At 44.2% G+C, this 17,799-nt stretch overlaps 1 pseudogene; it reads left to right on the forward strand.

Moving 5' to 3' along the window:
* Positions 1-5,990: 5,990 nt before the first annotated feature.
* Positions 5,991-6,586, forward strand: LOC121150353 (annotated as a pseudogene).
* Positions 6,587-17,799: the final 11,213 nt, after the last annotated feature.

A 17,799-nucleotide genomic window follows, 5' to 3' on the forward strand; every position in this document is an offset into this window, starting at 1 on the left:
AGATTGAAAATAGAGCAAACACAGAGAACTATAGTAGGCAGCCAGCCTATGTGGTCTCCTCTTCAAGGGAAATCTTTGCACTGCTCTATTCAACACAGACACTGTGACAGACAGGTAAACACATCCAGATGAAAGCCAAAGCAGTGTCACCCTAAGACCTGTCCGGGTGCTTATCATACACCTGTGTTCTTTCATTGTCCTCAAAACAATAGCCTTCCATGCTATGAACCTTTAAATCTGTAAGGAAATCAAGATTTTATCATTAACATGGCTTCCTCATTAAGATTAATTTTTATGCAAATATTTCACTCTTCTCTCCTCTACCATTTTTCTTCCCAGGATTTCAGTTATGATCCACAAATACTATGGAGGAGATTCCAGAAGTAAACAATTCCATTCTGTCTGAATTACACATTGTTCTTCACAGAGTGATTGGATCCCATGCTAGTCGACGCTGTTCTACTCAATGCTCAAGTCCCCTTCCGTCGAGCTTATCTGAGATGCATGCTCTCTCTGTCCAGGCATTGCTTAGTAGCTGTCTTGATTATCAAATGGATTGGCTGGCTATTGCACTCCTAGCATTTGTATCACCCTTGTTTTGCTTAATTATGGCCCCGAGTAGAAGAGCAGTTGTGATAGCCATTTGACTATGACAAAGAGAAGCTATAAAGTGCTCACTCTAAACGCAAAGTAGAAGTTTTATTACTTTGGTCATGAGAGAGAGGGCCCCACACTCAGATAACTGTTATACTAGGATGTTTCATGTTTCATTTTATTACTAGTCATTATCAATGTATTATTTCGTTTTATAGAAGTTGTGAGCATAGTGAAAAAGCAGCATATGTACGTCTGAGGTTTCAGACCTCCTGCTGTGTCCTGGAACATATTTTCTACAGATGACAAGGGAACTATTCTCACCAGGTAATCATTTCTTGTCATTCTACTTCATTTTAATAATAGTAATATCCCCTTTTTGGCTTTGTTTCCTCGACATTTTGAGTCACGACCCTGAGATTTAGAAATTTTGTGTTAACTATGCACGATCAGTGTGCAAATAGGGCGTGAGACTCAAAGGGAGTCAGGTCTTCTCATCCTATGTTCTGAATCAAGGCATTCAGTGCTGTCCTTACATTCTGAAAGGGAGCAAAGATGAGTAAGTCACAATTCCCGCCATCTAGAAGTCCACAATCTAATGTGCATTAATGCAAACTGCTCTGGAGACAGAACTACATTTTTATTGAGAAAAATCCCTAAGTCTAAACAGCAACAGAGTTGAAGAGTTCATATTATAGGAGATGACATGGCAGAGCACAGGCTATGTCCTGAGCAGGTGGGAGTGGCTACAAGGATTACAGACCATAGTTCATTCACAGGGTCAGAAGCTGAGAATTGTAGCTAGTCAGGATAATAAGCCTAAGTGATTTGGCCAGAGTTGAAGTTGTTAATAAAAGCCTACAGAAGACAGATGTCCTAATTCTTATCCTTTTCTAACATTGCATATTCTTCCAGAAGTGTCCTATTTCCCTCTCCTTAATTTCATCAGATTCAAGTATTCGTGCAAAATTAGTCATTTCCAAGGAGCTGGGAACATCAGGCTTGTCTCTGCATGTTAGGTTTATGCTGGTCACATGAAAGGACCCAGCACCAAAACAAGTGGACCCCATGAAAGAAGCTCCTCTTGTACTTAGTCATCCAGAGAGTACACTTAGCATTGTTTTTAACCACAAAGAGACCATTGCCCTCCTGTTACACAGCTGTTTACTGGACATTTGAACACATACAACTTTCAACAAACTTACCAGAAATACAAGTAAAATATAGATATTTTTGTGGTGCAAAGTATTTTGAGTTATTCTTTTTTCATAATACTTTTTTTTCATTAAATTTTTGAGGATCCATTATAGGCATGAATTTCAAAATCTTCGCATTGAATAGAGTTATCTTCCAATTCCATTTTCTGCAAACATATAAAGCACTCTCTTAGACAGTCTGGCTGGGGCAGACACCATCTATTTTCTTCCCTTTAAAGCTGGAGCTGAGGAAAAACACACTGTTAGGGTGCAGTGGCTGACTTCAAGAGGAAATTGATGGATGCTCATAAGCCATTCATTTATTTCCTTAGAGTGCTTATATGCTGAGATACAGAGCTTGAATGATGCATCCTTACAGGTGACAATAAAGCCAATCATAAAAGCAAGGTCAATGTATTTGACCTTTCCTACCACCACCACCACCCTCCCACACTCTCCTCCCCCCCCCTTGCAAAAAAAGAGGTGAGCTAGTGAACTTCAGCTGTCAACTGATTTATACTTCACTTGCACAAGGACATTGAGGAATCTAGCATCTGGGGAGGTGAAATCAACCAAAACCAACGAGAATGTCCCCTAGCCACAGAGGTGACTGCTCCTCACATAGCTCTCCTAGTCCTGAACCCCAGATCTGACTCTCACAAAGCCCTCACTGCTTCAGAGTTCTTGGTACAATGTCTATTTCAGAGTTCTTGGTACAATGTCTATTCCAACAAACACCCAATACATCTGGCCAATAGCAACACACTAGGCAGATCCTCAAGCCATTGATGCTGCTGCCATCTCACTGTTCTCTTCAGCATGAATGACAGGAAACCCCCCACAGATTTCATGGTCATGTGATCTTTGGGCTAAGCAGTCTTGCACAGAGTATGAAGACATCCTCACTCTCAACTCTTCAGGTCATTCACTAGTTTGAGTGCTAGCTTTCAGGCCTGAATTCTCCCTTTATCAGACAAGATGGATAGTAGAAGACACTGATTCAGGAAGCGACAACTGTATCACAGGAAAGAAAAACCAAAAACAAAAACATGAGAGATGGGCTATGAGGTGCAGAGACAAAGCCTTGCATGGGACAAAGAGTTTCTCAGTTGCTGTGGTTACAGCGTTTGCTCCCAAATGTTCTTGTGCAGGAATCTTGATTCCCAAAATTACATTTAATTGTGTTTGAAAAGTGGGATTTTTTTTTTTTTGCAGGAGACTGGTTTATGAGGTCTCTATACCTCTGGTGGGCTGATCTATTCATGGATTAATGGGTGACAGAGGGAACAATCTTGTATAAAGGCAATCTCTATCTAGCACGGCCACTATGTTGCCCCATGATATGCCCTCAACTGGATGACAATGCACCTGGAAGCCTTCTCCAGAAGCCAGTGCCATGCTCCCAGGATTTCCAGCTTCCGGGTCTGTGAGCTGAGTCAACCTTTCAACACTTGATCTGTAGTACTCAGTTTACTAAGCAATAGAAACCATCTCATTAGGATGTAAGTTCTGTTCTGGATGTGTGTGGGGCGGTTGTGAAGCTGCAAAGTGAGACCTTCAGGCATGGATCGGGATGACAGCATCAAATGTCAGTTCTTGCCATTTAAAGGGAGCAGTGGGTACCATGACCAAAAGGGTCCCTTGTCTTCAAATGCTCCAACTCAAAACAATTGGAAGCAAATGTGAACGCAGCTGAACATTCAGAGTCCAACAGTGTGGTTGTAATCATCTGGGGAAGACAAATGCCACCCAAGGCCTGCTTCCCTCTGTGATTGTGTGTTCCCAAACTGTTTGCCTGGGGCAAAGGAAGGAAGGACCAATGACCAGCATCCTTTGCCTCCTAAGCAGCAGCTGCAGGAAATGACAGCATGAGTATTCCTTTAGAAGTAGATTGTCCCAGGGGTCACTGAAGTAGCTTGAGCGCTGGACTCCTGCTATACCGTCTTGGAAGAAATGGGACTCAATAAGCATTCATGAGGGAGCCCCGCCCTTCTGCACTCACAGCGGCAGTACAATCAAGTGCCAGCAGCATAGGTTGCAGAGTTCCTCTCACTGACTTGGGGTCAGGGACCATGCGTGAGCCATCTTTTTAATCTCCCTGGCCCCGGGGTTCTCATAATTAATTTGAAATATGAAATTCTCCAAATCTGAAATTCTGTAAGCAGGGACAACAATGCCACAAGTGGAAAGTGCCGTAGCTGACTCCACAGTACAGGTGGCTGTCAAAACACAGGTGCACATGACAGATTGTATAGAACTCTTTTCATCAATCACTCAATCGGTTAGTCCCCTGCCTGCACTTGCCAGCATCCCATATGGTCACTACTCCACTTTCTAACCAGCTCCCTGCTTAGGCCTAGGAAAGCAGCAGAGGCTGGCCCAAAGATTTTGAATCCTATACCAACATAAGACACCTGGAAGAAGGCTCCTAGCTTTGAATTGGCTCTTGTTGAACATTGTGTCTGTTAGGGCTTGGGCCAGCAAGTGAAAGATGGTTCTGTGTGTTTCCTTCCCTCTGCAAATCTGCCTTTCCTACAAAAGGATTCTATTTAAAAAGATTAGAAATGCTCCTTCTGGGCTATGTGCATAAAGTACCTGTGTAACTTAAGTGAATTTATGTTGATACTTGGGTCTCAACCTAGCAAGAGAAATCACTGTGTACATTCAGATATCCCCAAATCCAAAATCAGAGACACAGCTGATTCCAAATGTTTCAGATTAGGTGTATTCAAGCCACACTCATGGTATCACAGTATCAACAGCTGAAACAAATAAGAAAGGTGTTCAGTGCTCTCATTCCAATGCATAAATACTGTAGGTGCCCTGGTTAACAAAATTTCCCAGTTGTGCCACTTCTGAATACATTCTTAGGGGTAACTATTGATAAAAGGGTGAGCTGCTTCACCACCCTCCTCAGGATGAGTCTCTATGAGATATCCAGCTCACAGATAACCCAGGTTTCAGTAGCCCCAGGATTGCTTCAAGGCACCAGAGTACCCTCAGCAAGCCCATCAACTTAGGTTATGGAAGCTACACCACCTCTACCCGGGAATGAGCAGGAAGGTTCCTAGGTACTCTCCATAGGAGGATCATAGGACTCAGGACCCAGGGAGCAATGGGTGCCAGCTGAAGGCAATGAGATGCTCAGGTTGTCTTGGGGCAAAAGTCGGGGAAGCAGCTGGAGGCTTCCCAAAGGCAGGGTGTTTCCATGGTGACATGAGCTGACTGTCTCTCCATATTCTAGTCTCAACAATGAAGGGGTCTTGGCTGGAGCAACCTGCCTTCTCCATAGAAGATGCACTAAGGACTTCAGTAGATGCCTGAGACCAGAAGCGATCATAAAGCTTAGAGAGGTTGGGAATTAGTCTGCTTTTCATCACTTGACCTTGCCCAAGATGAGATTGATGGGAAGGGAAAAGTTTCTTTGGGACCTGCAGGAGGCCCCATTAGGCTGGTACCTACTGCAGCAGGTGCTGAGGAAAAATCATATGTGAGCAGAGAAGCAGAGAGAGGTCCTAGGCATATATAACCAGCTCTCTGCTTAGAACCAGCTCCCCAGAGCAGCCCCCAGTGACCTAAGGACCTCACACTGACACAGCATTCAGCCACACTGATTAGGTCCATCCAGTATCCCCTCTTTACACCTCACCTCTTACTGTAAAATTCAGTCTAAATAACTTCATGAGTTTGGGGGCACGTTCTGCTCAATAGATCAAAGGAAGGCTTCGAAAAGTCGATGGAAAATGGAATTAAGCTTTTTTTTTTTTATACAGAACTGTTTCCAGGTGTAGTATTTTCCATGAACGTTTTGATAATCTCTTGTGTGTGGACTGTGTTCTTGTCCTCTACATACATGCCTGAGATCAAGTTTACAAGTTAGGCAATGGTGAGACAGTAGCAGCAATCATAGAGAACAACAACAAAAATAATGTAAGAAGACAGTGCAATAGAAGTTACTTAAAACATGGAACTTTTTCTCTATAGTTTTCCATTTATAATTTTGACATCTGTTGATGTCTGGTAACAGAAAATATAGTGTTAAGAGGAAACGTTTCTAATAATATGTCCCACATTGTGACACATAGAATAGAAAGCTGACAAAATAATCACAGGGAAGTCAAATCTGGGCCTCTGCTCCTCCCTGTTAGACAGTCAGCTACTGCCACACCTTGTGCAGTGCCAGTGCATCCCTGATACACAATGAGGAAGGTCAGAGAGAATAGATTTGCCTGTATCAGCTGCCTGGTTACCAGGGATGCGTCTACCTCTGACAAAGTGGACATTGTGGCCATCAATGATCCATTCATTGACTTCAGTTACATAATCTACATGATCCAGTATTAATCTACCCATAGCAAGTTCCATAATACAATCAATGCCAAGAATAGCAAGCTTGTCATTAATGGGAAAGCCAGGAGTGAGATCCCACCAATATCAAATGGGGCAATGCTGGTGCCCAATATGTGGTTGAGTCCACTGGTGTCTTCACCACCATGGAGCTGGCTGGGGACAAGAGGGTCATCATCTCTGCCAATTACCCCATGTTTGTGATGGGCATGAGCCATGAGCAATACGAAAACTCCAAAGATGATCAACTGCATTACCACCTGGTCCAGGTCATCCATGACAACTTCAGTATTTTAGAGGAACCCATGACCATGTTACACACCATCACTGCCACCCATGATACCATGGATGACCCCTCCAGGGAGCATGATGGCTATGGGGCTGCTCAGAACATCATCCTGACCTTGACTAGTGCTATAAAAGCTGTGGCAAAGTCGTTGTCGAGCTGAATGGGAACTTTATCAGAATGGCCTTCTGAGAGGGCCTTTTTCATCTAATGCCCAGGTGGATATTGTGGTTGGCCATGCCCCAGTAGGAGGTAGATGCCCTAAACCTGAGTTCCCTCACTTCTGCTTCACTTACACAACCTGGTGTAGGGAGGAATCTGTCGGGTTTGGATCACAGTTTGATAGCAGCTACACAGGTTGATGAATGACCCCAAAAGGAAGATGATAGCAAACAAACTGTGGTGGGCCATGACCCAGTAGCAGGTAGATGCTTTGACTCTGAGCTCTTGTTTTGCCTCTCATACTCATTTCACTCACACAAGTACATGGGGGCTGTCCTGTTGACAGGGAGCATTCTGATTGGCTGAGTACTGTTTGACTTCATGGGGTTCTGTGGCCATACAAACTGGCCAATCAACAGCCGCTTGGTCATAAAAGCCCAGAATCCTGCAGCCTCTGCATTCTTGAGATGCCATGGTGATGGACAGGCTCTTTGGACTGATGCAAAAAGGTGGTAATCAGTTCAAGCTCAGCTTTCTCTGGTCTTTCTCCTTCCAAGCCCTGGCAGGGAAGATGTTCAGAGTCCATGCAAGCCAGCAGATCCTGAGTGTAAGGGGTTGGGTGTCACCCGAGTGAGGGTGTGCTGCAGGTAAGAATACAGTGAAAGATTTTTTTCAAACTTTTGTTACTAAAGTATTTAAACATTTAATGATTAAAATGCTTGTATGTTTCACATGAGCCAAGGTAAATATAGTTCTCCATAGAGATGGTGTTTCGAAGTATGTATGCCATCTAGAATAGCCATGTCAAGCTAATTCACATAGTTATCGCATCTTTGACATTTAATAACCAATCTCTTGGTGAGTTTCCCATAACAGAATAAAGTGTCATGAAGTAAGGTCACCATATTGTAAGAGAGGTTACTTTAACTGATTCTTCCTATGTGAATGAAAATCGTTATCATCTGGCAAACAGGGCTTCAAAACCATCTAGTCAATTTATCTTTATAAGGATATGTGATTTGATGGCAATAGTTATGTTTGGCCTTATCTTTCATGTTCTGGGTCAGTCTTTGTCTTTTTCCTTGAGACCCATCTTAGAGTGCTAATATTCTTTGATATATTATAGATATATTAATATCCTAGCAGTAGATGTATTACCAGTGTCTTCCAGTTTAGACTTTCATTTCCATTCTCCTTATAATAACTTTGGAAGAATATTTCCATAACTAAGTCCCACAAGGCCTTATTGTGCCAAGTAGGTAATTAAATTAGCCTAAATAGAATGTGGATCCAAGGGGAATGTTTTGCACCCATGTGATGGTGCCCCATGTGTTAAGTGGTCTTTGCTAAGTGAACCATGATGGACACAGATATGTAGGAAAGTTTATGTATGTTGCACTTTGAGAGTCCCAGTAGTAGCTGTAGTTACTAATGGTGCATAAGATTGAAGAAAAGGGTGATTAGAACAGGATCTACCTTCAATACAGAAGACGGCAGCATAAACATATGAGAGAAAGAGACCCAGGCAGTCTCTATCAGTTCCCGAAGAAAACACCACATTCAGCAAAACCGTAAAATCCACCTTAGAAAAATGCTGGATTTTCTACCTTTATCTCTGCCTATTATTCCATGATGTACTTAAACAGCGCAATCGTAAAATGTCACCATAACTAGAAGTATAATACTACTGTAAAATAGGGGGGTGGGAAATAAGGGAATGAAGGGGAGAAAATGAAGGGAAAAGTTGAACTCACCTATAACTGCAAATAGAGAATGTGTGTGTGTTTTCCAGAACTTAAGATATACTATAGGATAAGAGTAATCAAAAAATTTGATAATGGCAAAGAAACAGAAAAAAAGATCAAAGGAGCAGAATAGAAACTCACATGTGTGCTCAGACATGCACAGCCAACTAATTTTAGCAAAAATAATTGAAAGTACCGAAGCTGATAATCATACACATCGATGACTGACTAATGGTCAATAGCCAAATTTTGTTAACAGGAAGACTTGTAAAAACTGAATGTCCTGTAGTCATAGGAGAGGGTCGTTTGAAACAGGATGTAGTTTACCTGCTAGCAGCAAAGTAGTGTCAATCAGTAAAATATGGGTTCTTCTAGCAGGAGAGCTCAGGAGAGCTGGAGAGCTAAAAAGGTTCTTTCAGACAAAGGATGAAAGAACATTTCAAAAAACCAACTGTGGTAAAGCATTGCATGATGTATACGGCACAGAACCAAAAATAACTGTTGTAAAGATAACAGAGTCCAGAGAAGGTTGCGGGGACATGAGAAGGACAAGAGGGATACAACAATACTAACAATCAGTGACTCTAGCACACTCAGGCTGCTGAAGTAAAATGTACAGACAGGGTCACTTACACTTACAGGAGCAGATGTGTGTTTGTTACAATGCTGGAGGTTGACATGTCCAAGACAGAAGTGCTGCTCCGATTGCTTACCTGATGAGGGTTACGTTTTCCAGAAGGGTGGTCTGCTGTTTCCCTGCTTGGCCGAAAGAGGAAGGGGGACAGATAAATGCTGAAGAGAAATTCTTTCATAAACTCTGATCTCATTCTAAGGGAGGACTCTGAATGACCTGCGCATTTCTTCCAGCCTTAGCCCCACTGGTAACAATTATATTGGCAGCACCTGAGTCTTGGAGGGTACACTTGCAAAACAGCAGTGACTAAGCAGAAATCCCAAGGCTGCAGAATACAGTAACTGAGTGATCAAAGTGTTCTTGACCAAAGGAGGACAAAGAGCCAGTGAACTGCAGGGCAGGTCAGTCAAAGCCACTGAGTTAGAGCAGAACAAGAAATGATAGGAGTCAACTGTTGCTCCCTGCTATCTGCTAGGAGAGCCACAATGAGTTTCCATCTTCTGGCTCTGGTCTGTCCAGTCCTGATCAAATGTCAACAGGAAGTGACCCAGAGATTAGGACATTATCCTCTTTCTTTCTCTCTCTTTCTCCTTTCAAGGACATAAACACATTTTAAAATTCCAACTTTATACCACAATGAACTAGAAAAAGAAAAAGATTAAGAAATTATAAAGATTATAGAGCAAAAATCAATGAAGTAGAAAAAGCCGTGAGACTGAATTGTCCTATAAACTCACAAAATTAAAAATAAAAAAAAAAACGCTGAGACTAAAAAAGAGCCAAATAAATGGGCTTAGAAATGAAATGAGATATTACAACTGATATCATAGAAATACAAAAGATCATTGCATGTTACTATTTATTTGTAATAAATGGATAAACTATTAGAAACTTAAAACTTACAAAAGTGAAGCATGAAGACATAGAAAATCTGAAGATTCACAATGAGTTGGGAGATTTAAGCAAAAACCCATGTGTCCTAACAAAAGACCAAAAGACCGGTGGCTTTATTTTGTGAAATTCCTCCAGATCTCCCACACGGGTGCAGGGTCCTAAGGCTTTGGGCCATCTTCGACTGTTTTCACAAGATATAAGCACAGAGCTGGAGGGGAAGCTGAGCAATTGGGACAAGAACCGGCGCCCATGTGGGATCCAGGCATGCAAAGCAAGGACTTCAGCCACTATGCTACCATTCTGGGCCCTCTGTCGGTTATCTTTTAAGCTGCATGTGAATCCACAATCATCTTGAAATCAAAGTAGCATGGTAAAAGGATGTGCTATCGCAGTTAAAGCTGTTGTCTTTCAACACTTGCATCCCATACTGGGGACATTTTATGTCATAGCTGCTCCAATTTCAATCCAATCCCTTCTGATGGCCTGGGAAAAAGCAGCAGAGGGTGACCGAAGTGTTTGGGATCCTGCTACTCATGAGACCTGAAAGAAACTTTTGGCTGCTACTTTCAGTCCCGCCCAGGCTTGGCCATTGTGGTCTTTCTGTAACTCTTTCCAACAAACAAACAAGCAAACAAATAAATCTTTAAAAATAGATGCATTATAAAAAGCCTCTTCTTCCAAGATTGAATAACCCTCCACTTAAAGGCTGCAGGGAAATGAGAGAATTGGTCTGGCTACCATCTTTCACAATAAAGTGCCCATCTGCTGATAAGATCCCCAGCAAATTTAAGAAGCCTCTTGTGAGTCACTGCCCACTGCATCTGCCAATTTTGTTCAATTTTTCTCCAGTTGCTGAATTTTACATTTTTCTCTCTACACAGGGATTACTCCAGGCTCATGATATTGCTTCCTATTTCAGGCTCAGATATTTTAATATAATTCGGTATTGCAGCTTCATACTCAGGTGGAGTGCCATTGCATCTGCCTCATTCGCACATGGCACTTGGGGGAAAAATATATACACATTTATTACATTATTGCCTCAGTTCCCCACTCATGGGAAAATAAAGTCATTAAGAAAATTGATTTTTAGGCATATATTTTTTTAAGTGATATAAAGGCAGGCTGATTGCTCAGTGTCTATCTTAGCGAGTAGAGGACCCTGACTCCTGTTCTCCGATGGGGAGATACTCATCTGAGCGTCTGGAGAGCAGTGGTTCAATTGTTTGTGACCCCAGCACACCACTTCCTCTCCCCTGGCATTACTTCTCCTATTTATATTCTGTTGAAGGTGAATTTGTTCTTTACAAAAGCCTCTTGCAATTCTACAGCCCTCTTATTCTTGTCTGCTGATTCCAGCTCTGTCACTCACTGGTGTAACCCTGTGATTCGAGCGTAACAGCGTCTCCAGGTTTATAAAATATGACAAACCAAATAAGTAAGTCAAGCCACTGAAGGGTAGGTCGGGATTGCATCAGTTTACATCAATTTGAGATCAACTGACAACATGGTTTCATTTCTTTGCCTTATGTGTTCTATATATCCTAATAGTTGGATCTCCTTTTACTTGTTTTTTTTTTTTAACAAATTTGTCATTTCCTAGAGAAAAGCCTAGTATTTTTTTGGTAGCTCATCTCAGGGCACTTAGTACTTATTATTCAAAATTATTATTTTTAAAGATTTTTTTTTCAATTTGTGGTTGTTCACTGCATATTGTGGAAATGCAATTAATTTTGTATCTTGATCTTGCACTCTATAAACTTGCTAAATTCAGTTAATTTTTTTAAAGATTTATTTTTATTACAAAGTCAGATATACCAAGAGGAGGGGAGACAGAAAGGAAGCTCTTCTGTCCAATGATTCACTCCCCAAGTGAACGCAACGGCTGGTGCTATGGCAATCCAAAACCGGGAGCCAGGAACCTCTTCCGTGTTTCCCACATGGGTGCAGGGTCCCAAAGGCTTGGGCTGTCCTCGAATGCTTTCCCAGGCCACAAGCAGGAAGCTGGATGGGAAGTGGAGCTGCAGGGATTAGAACTGGTGTCCATAAGGGATCCCAGCGCGTTCAAAGTGAGGACTTTAGCTACTAGGTCACATCACCGGGGGCAATTCAGCTAATTCTAATGTTCACTGAAGATAGATGGTTGTTGCATTTTTCTTACCCAATCTGCACACACTTATTTCATTTCAGAACTAGCCTGAGAAAGGAAGCTTTCTCTCATCAATTTACATGGGAATTATCATTCCAAGAAGGAACTCGGGGCTATGTCCCCTGAAAAGAAGACTTAACGAGTATCCTTCTACTCAGTAAGAATTTCATTTAGCGTTTCCTTAATGTGTGGATTGGGGAACCCTGTGTTTCTTCCCTGTCATTGACACTGATGGTGACAGACTGGTCACAGATGCCCAAACTAACTCAGTGTCATGAAGACAACACAGGATTCTAGAGTTTAACTGTGGAGCAATGTAGGATCTGAGCAGATCGGATTATGAGATTGAGACCAGGATTTATTAAGATAACAATGACTAATGATGTTTGTGCTTTATCTTGGAGATTATATGGGATTCTCTCTGTGTAGTTAGCTTACTCCACTTTCCCAAACTACTACCATGACGATATTGCTGTACATCACATGGCCCTCTACTAAACTGGTAATCTTGACATGGCCAGACTAGGAGGTAGTCCAGCCCTGCACAGCCATGCCTCCATGATGTGCCTGCTTTTAATTCTCAAAAAAATGCAGCGCTTTCCAGCTGTAGTCAATGGCCTAGGTTGCCTTGCACTTAGGTAAGTGTTACACTGCTGGGAGAAAAACAGCTCATAGCTGCCGAGCATTCTGAGTCTGGTTAATGACTAATTCTTGTGTTATCTATATCAATGTGTCAGCATATTCACCTATTTTTTAAGATGTCTTGGAGGCAGGCGAGGGCACGCTAGCAGACAGGACTTGGGGACCTGCACTCAAGTGTGTGTAGACACCAGATGGATAAATGGGGCCCCAGACTGGCACAGGACACCTTTAGAGGTCCAGGCATGGAGTTGCTCAGGATAGAGGGTCAGGAGATGTGTGGGATGGAGGAATGCTGAGAGTAAATGTGACAGGCGATGAAAGACTTCTCAAGCTCTTTCACCAACCAGGCTACTGCACTTGCAGTTAAATGAGGAGGCTATGACTGGGTGGTTTAGAGGAGGGAGACCGGAAGACCTATTGGGTCCAAATACATCTGCTCAAGTGGGAGAAATGAGCTAGTATTGTTGGTATCAACCACCACTGATCAGCACACACAAAACCTATGGCTGGGGGAGCCTGCCTAGCAAGCTAAAAACACAGTGCCCTCCATGGAGTGTTGGGGCAAAGGGTGGACCATGTTAAGCTGGGCAATGACACTAACCGGATCACTTGAGAACTGGGTCTTGGAGCAGATTCAGTAGGGGACGTAGGACACACCACTGTGGGTGCGCTACATCAGCTGCGTTGCTTGAGGGCTGAAGTAGGAATGGAAGTGGTGGATTGAGCTAGGTTTAAGCATGGAATTCAAAAACGCTCATGGATAATGGCATTGAGAACAACCTGGCTCATCCTAGGCTGCAGCACCAGCAGGCACACCCAAGAATCAAATGTGGGACAAGCGGCATCACAAAATCCACTTGTTCATACAAAAACCAGAATCGAGGGGCAGATTTTGCTGTGTAAGGGCCCAGCACCCTTTGGCACATGTGAGATCTGTGTCTAGGAATAGGTGTGGTGGATAGACATGGGAAACTCCCCTGGTGGGTGGTTATTATCACTAGTGAGGACATGAATTAGCACTGCATGCTGGTCAGGCTGCGCATGGCTGCTTCACTTGGCAGCAGGTGTGTGGGTTGACTCTGTAGGGGATAGGATGGACATGGCTAGGCCAAGCCACAGCACACTAGTATGTACACGAACCAGAATGGGGGCAGACCATGCTTGGCTAGGCTAGGCTAGCCATCTTCCAGTTTGCATGAAAACAAGAAATGGGGGCAGATTGTTAAGGGCTATGTAGAAGCACCCTTGAGTGAGAGTCGGACTGGGAGTGGGCCAGGCAAGACCAGGTTGCAGATTGGCAAAGCACTAGCTGGGTGATGGATTCTGCCAGGTTGGGTCAGAGCAATCACTGGGATGCACAAGATCTGTGGTGTGAGTAAACATGGTCAAAGGCTAAGAGAACACCTTTGCTGGGGTTTGGTTCCCATTAGTGAGCATGAGAGATGGAATGGGAGTAGCAAACTGGGCTGGACATGACGGTAGCATCTCTTGACATGGGTGTGGACTGGGTCTGGAGCGTGCCAGACTGGGATAGGCTCCAGAAACTGCAGGTGCTCCCAAAAGCAAGGGTAGGTGTAGGAGAGATTAGGCTAGGTCTTTGTACCTGCTGACCCATGCAAGAGCTGGGTCTAGTGTTGGACCATGCAGGGCTGTGCTGTAGCACCCAACACTAATAGCTGGAATGGGTGCAGGCTGGTCAAGCAAGGCCACTGTTCCTGCTAGGACAGGAGGTGGGTCAAGGACACACTGTTGTGCATGAGATCTGCCACTGGGAAGTGACCTGATAGAGGAGCTTGGGGAACTCCTCTGCCAGGGCACAGACCTTGCAAGTGAGCATGAAAACCGAGGCAAAAAGCAGACTAGACTAAGCAAGGCTACAGTAACATTCTGCCTATGTGTGGTTCAGGACTGGGAGCAGGCTAGGCTGGCCCAGTTCATAGCACCCATTGGGAAGTGTGAGAATGAGGACAGGGTACAGGACAGGCCAGGTTGGCAAAATGCCAGTCAATTCAAATTAGACCTGGGCCTGGGGCTTGGCTGGGCTGGGTACCTGCCAGCCTCAGCTAGAAGCAGAGGCAGGCCAAGCTGAGCCAGGTTGCAGTACTTGCAGGTATATGCTGAGGTGAGGGAAGTCATGTCAGACTGAGATACTTCATACACCAACTCATGTGAGACCTGGGGCAGGAACCTGGGAACCTGAAGAGGCTCCCCAGTTTGGTCACTGCTGCTACGTGTGAATGTGAGAGCTGTTACGGTGGCAGACCTGGCTGGGAAGAAGTATAACACCCATGGGTGTGCATGTCAGCCCCATTATGGGGAGAGTCAGGCTGGGCTAAGTGACCATATCCATTGGTGCATGCATGGGCCACAGTAAGTGCAAGCTGGTTGTGTTTTGCCACAGCATCATCTGGCAAGTGCTGGGACTTGGGGCAAGTTCTGTCAGACCAGATTATAGAACCACCTAGAAATTGTAACATCTGGGGCTAGGAGTGGGTCCAGTAGGGAAATTGAGTTCCTTTCTGATGTGCTGCAACTTCCACTGGTGAACATGAGAACCAGAGCTGTTGAAGGGCCTGGCTGTACACACGATGACATCTGCCAGTGTAAGTGTCTGGGCTGGATAGTGACGTTGGTTGAGTTAAGTAGACTCCAATGCCCATTGGTGCATATGAAAGCTAAATGGGATGTGGAACAGACTGGACCAACCTGCTGCAAATACTGGCATGCATAGGAACCAAGACTGGAGTCTGGTTTAATGGGAGTTACTGGTGATCTCGCCATCTAGGCTACAATTTCTGCTGGTGTATATGAGGGCAGAGTGTGTGGTGGGCAGGGTTAGGCTGTGCCACAACACCATTGTATAGAGTATGAGATGGAATTGAGGACAGAACTGACCAGGTGACTGCAACCACCAGAGTGTGTATAAACCAAGGTGGGTGATGGACTGATCTGTACCCTACACTGGCTGGCACACACAAGAGTTAGGTTGTAGTCACCTCTGGTGAGTTTTCTTTGGGGACTCTCCCAACTGGGTCATTAGACTCAGAACTTCAATTGCGATGAAAATCACAGAATCTGTAGTCTGTACATAGAACACATATGTCGCAACTGGGTCTCCACAGTTGCTAAGGTCTGTGTGGTGGGTAGCATGTGCAGGTTCTCATGGGACACATGACAGCCAGTTCACAGGCCTGCAGAGAACATTTATTATTTAATATCATGGAAAGAAGAAAAACTGGACAGCTCTCCCAGACAAGTATATGGATAATTGTGACTCTAAGACGGACTATGTTAATCAATAGATCTCAGAAGTATCTCCTCAACCTTGGAAAAAAAATTAAGAGAGTCTCAGAACTACTGAAGCCACTTAAACAGTGTAATCAGAATATGCTCCACATTGGGAACCCTGGAATGGCAGGGGCTAATCTTTCCACACTCCCGTGTACTGATGCAATTGGGTTGCTGGGAGTGGCTCTCTCTTTTTCTCTGTATTTTCCCCTAGATACCAGAAAAAAACGAGATTGGAGGCAGTTGTCTCATCTACTTTATACCATTCCTTGACCCTCCATATCCTAACTGGTGATCCACATGGGTATGCATCCTTCTCAATTATGTAAACATCAGGAAAAGTAAATTGAATTTGTCATTCAAAAAATACCATGGTACTCATTCTCACCCAAGAAGTGAAGTCTGGCACCTAGGTACAGCCGTGGAGCCAACCTGCACTCCAGTGTATCCTCAAGCCTCCTCCAATGCAGCACTACTCGAACCACGGGTGTGGCCAGTGCTACGTTGGTTGTACATTCACTCAGGTCCCAGAGGTGAATGGGAGGAGACTCACTTTCGTGCAGGGCATCACTCAGCTCTGAGATCTCTACACGCGATGTACCTAGGATCCTCTTGTGCTGAATGTAGGGTTCACCAGCAGCCCCGGTTCAGAATACCTGCTTTTCTTGCTGGTGGTTTCATTATCTCAAACTCTTCTTCTTGGTGATCACTGATTAAAGCATTGTGCCAGCAGAAAACAGGGGTTGTGTCTTGTAATAATTCTTGCTTTCCCATCCAACTGTGATTCTTCTAACTGGAACCAGGAGAATTAAGTAGAGGGAAAATGAACCTACAATCATGGATGTTCTCTTATTACAGAAAGACACACTCTCTCTCTCTCTCTCTCTCTGTCTCTCTCTCTCATTCTCTCATACACACACAGACAAACACAGAGAGGAAGGAGCATCAGTGGGCTGTGATACTAGACAATAAGGCTTTCTCTGAGCAGCTCCTGCTTAAGACGTTTTTGTCAGTGCCCCAGTTCAGGTGCACCTGTCTGTATGTGGCTGGAGGTCAGAGGGTGCTACATGAGGGGGTGCTTGGGACTGCTCCTCCTTTCCCAGCTCCCTGGTAATCAGACTGTCAATGCACAATGAATGCCTAGGGCATGGGCTAAAACCTTTCCTGGTCTCCCATGTCCAGGTGAAGGGTTCCTTTTGTATTCGTTTTAAGCTGCTTACCCTGAATATCCAGCCCCTGGAATGACCCTGAGATGAACACACCTGGGGGCTGCAAGCCTGTATCCTCAGGAATATGCAACCTGGGGGCTGGTAGTAAAGCCTCAGGGTTACCTGTCTCCAATCCACTTTCATCCTCGGAGGTGAGGGGCAGCAAGAGAACAGACCCTATATTCAGGCACAGTGATCAAGTTAGCAGACTCCTTCCTGGCCAGCACAGCTGGGACTGGGACATAGCTGCTTAGCAACTCAGATTTCCTATGACCAAGGAAAGCGCTATTGTTAGTAAGGGGAATCCAGCAGTTACCCTCCAAGGCTGAGTGGATGAAGTGTCACTGCTTACATCCTGTGTGACCTCAGCAATTCAGCTTGTCCAGAATGGAGTTCTCTGAGGTCTGTGCTGCGAATTAAGTGGCCATTCATTCAAATGCCTGGTGTGTTACGTCTGCTAGGTCATCTTTGCCTGTATGCTATTTGCCACAATGAGTAGCTGGAAGTGGGAGCCCCAGTCTTGAAGACCCAATTGAAATTTGGAGAATACAGGCTGCAGAAATAGCAGACGCCCTCTCTTCTGGTGGCAATGCAGGTACCCTTGCCTGTGGAACATGGTGTACAGATGCTCATTGTGGCCACCAAGGACATCCC

Source organism: Ochotona curzoniae, unplaced genomic scaffold, assembly GCF_017591425.1.
Source record: "Ochotona curzoniae isolate NIBS_2020 unplaced genomic scaffold, NIBS_Ocur_1.0 scaffold_4953, whole genome shotgun sequence".
NCBI classification, from domain to species: Eukaryota; Metazoa; Chordata; class Mammalia; order Lagomorpha; family Ochotonidae; genus Ochotona; species Ochotona curzoniae.